The sequence below is a fragment of the Vicugna pacos genome, chromosome 5 (assembly GCF_048564905.1).
Source record: "Vicugna pacos chromosome 5, VicPac4, whole genome shotgun sequence".
Lineage (NCBI taxonomy): Eukaryota > Metazoa > Chordata > Mammalia > Artiodactyla > Camelidae > Vicugna > Vicugna pacos.
In genome coordinates, this window is record NC_132991.1 from 88744010 (window position 1) to 88747117 (window position 3108).

The window sequence follows — 3108 nt, forward strand, 5'->3', positions numbered from 1 at the left end:
AGTAACCCTGTGCAGGAAGGCTGTGTGTTGCCAATACCTGCAATGCCGGCTGAGGGTTTTGATCTGACCTGGGTGGGTGTCTGACCCTAAGCAAAGCAAACCAGAAGTGCCGCAGAACTCAGGTACCTGGAGATTGTCCTTCACCAGTGAGGGGCAGGATTAAGTACCCCGGCTTCCTGGCAGCCGGTTGGGGTGGCTCTGTGATACCAGGCCTGGAAACTCCCTCCCCGTTGGCTCATTCCCTCCCTATTTCACCTCCTCACTCCCCCTACCTGTGTGTCCTGGGATTGCCTCCATATAAAAAGGGCTTGCCCTCCAATTCTGTCTCAGGGTCTGTTTCTGGGGAGAGGCAAAAGACGACACCAGGGAAAGATAAGATAGTTTCAGAGAGCAGATTTGAGTTGGCATGAGGGGACAAAATGACATCTTGCTGCTTCTCCACTCAACACATCAATCACACTGGCGTTCTGGTTTTACTCATAGCTGAGTTTCCTGTCTGAAAGCTGGGGACAGGAGGCAGCGGGGTTTTCCATTCTCTTCTGCATGCTCATCACATCTTGAAACTGATTCTAAATAGAGTCAGATACTCATCACACCACTCTTCTGCCTTCTTCCTGCCCACTGAGCTCTCTCTCCACTTCCTCTTATGATGTCTTCGGAATGGGATGAATTGTATGTGGGGGCAGGGCTGCCATGGTGCACAGTTCATCAGGTTGAAGTTGGTGACTGATCTGTGTCAGGGTGGCTAGCTCCCAACAGCCCAATAGCCTTACCTAATTTGTTTTTTCATTTTCTTGTTAAAGTGTAAATTACTCATGGTAAAATTTAATCATTTGCATGTATACTTCTGACACTCCTTTTATACTTTTTTTTTTGACTCCTGATTTTACTATTCAATTTCTCTTGTCTATTTAAAGTAGTCTTCGGTGGCTGAGAAGCCTGGCCTCCCAAGACCAGAGTCAGTTGGAGCTGGTGGTGTTGGAAGGGGGTGGGTTGGGGGACTGGGATGAGGACAGGGAGACCCCGCTCTGCTGGCGGTCCTGGGTGGAGAAGACGAAATGCACTTCACAGAGCCTGGGGTGAGGTGGGAAGGGGACGAGGCAGGAGTGGCAAGCTGGGGAGATGGGACCGACCTCAGTCCCCAGCTTCATTCTCTTCTAAAGTTTCCCCACTGGTGGCATTCTCTGCAGTCTTAGAGGCCTTCTTTTTTTTCTTTTTCTGGGTTTTCTGACTTGCAGAATTCTGGGGGGGGCGCCTTGAGCTCTGCATCCTGGATCTCCATCTCGGACCTATAAAGGTCAGGCTCAAAGGGACCACTGGTTACCTGCATGAGGCCATTGGGCATGAGCAGAACTGTAAATTTAAACTGAGCAACAAATTCACCCTCCTTCTCATAGAGAACATTAAATGGCTGCAGCAGCTCATGTTTGGCGCACTCCACCACACCCATGCAGGCCTTCTTCTCATCTTCAAATGCTCTTAAAGTAAAGGGCATGGCATCAAAACGTCTTTCAACCTCATTGAAGAAGGCACGTGAAGTTTTCATTTTCAGGCCATACTGCTTAGAAGGGTTTTGTTTGTAAATGGTGGTTCTCTGTCCTGCATCCTTAGCCTTGCCCTCTCCTGAGCTGATGAGAACATCCACAGCATATAATTCATCGACCTCAAATTCAGCTTTTTCATGATCCTTCTTCTGCTGGTCTGTGGGATTCTGGACAATGGTTTTCTCTCCGTCACTGACATGCTGCTTCAATTGGTGTGACAGCATACCTTCTATTGGTGTGCAATTAAATGTGTGGACAACTTTGTTCCAGGCTTCTGTCACTTGTGTGTTCTGGTTTCCAGGTTTGACCAGGCGTACGGCGGCTTCAGCACGAAGGTGAGCTGCCTTATTGACATCTGCTTTCCGCCCTGTTACTTGAGTCCCCAGAGCTACATCAACCATGAAAGTGTTAGCCACATTAGCGATGAAGCCATCCATGTGGACCCCAAGGTCAATTTTTACCAAATCACCTTCCTTGAGAATACAGCCCTGGTTGCTCTTCAAAGGGGAGAAGTGACATACACAGTTATTTACTGAAATGCTGGTGGGAAAGGCAATACCTTTCTTCATTTCTTTTTCTTTCTTGAAAATTTTCCCCATCTCTTCCATTATCATGGCATCACCTTTTTCACACAGGCTCAGTACTGACACACTTGAGCAGGATGCTTCCACCAAAGACCAGAATACCCAGTTGGTGATGTTGCCCCCATCTTATACTTGGTCACAACAAGGTCCTTGGCAATAGTTTGCTCCTGCTGCTCGTCCTCGCCCGACATCTTCCCACCACCACCACCACCACCACCACCGCAGCCTCGTTTTTCCTGAGCCACCACCTCTGTCGCCCTTCCCAGCCACAGGCTGTGGCCAGAGCCCCTTCGATCCGTGAGGAGAGCGCAAGCAGCAGCCTCCTTTTATACTTTTTAAATAAATTTTGCTGTGGACTATAATTCATAGATTAGAAAAGCGTAGAACATAGATAATATTGCTGGAGGAATTGTCAGAAAGTGGACAAACTTTTAACATGTTCATAGAGGCATATAATCACCACCAAGGTCAAGATAAGCCATCATACTTACTGTTTTAACTTTCACGTTTAGGACTATGATCCATCTCAAATTAATTAATGTATATTGTGTGAGGTAAGGGGTCAAGATTAATTTTTTCTATAAGGTTGTTCAATTGACGCACATTATCTATTGGAAAAAAATTGTTTCTTTACTGACTTGCCATGGAGCTTTCGCCACAAATTCAAGAACCAAAAATGTGAGGACAGTTTCTTGACCCCCTTTTCTGTTCCACCAGACTATTTGTCTATTCTGGCACCACCACCAGACTGTCTTGATTACTGTAGCTTTATAGTAAGTCTTGGAATCAGGTAGTGTAAGTCTTCCAGGTTTGTTTTTATTCAGAATTACTTTGGCTATTTTAAATTATTTGGATTTCTGTATAAATTTCAGAATCGTCTTCTCAATTACCACCAAGTCACCAGTTAGGATTTTTATTGTTGCCCTGAATCTATAGGTGGATTTAGGAAGAACTGTCACATTTAGTTTTGAACAATGTTT

At 45.9% G+C, this 3108-nt stretch overlaps 1 pseudogene; it reads right to left on the bottom strand.

Moving 5' to 3' along the window:
- Positions 1–976: 976 nt before the first annotated feature.
- LOC102529241 (proliferation-associated protein 2G4 pseudogene) lies at positions 977–2319 on the bottom strand (annotated as a pseudogene).
- Positions 2320–3108: the final 789 nt, after the last annotated feature.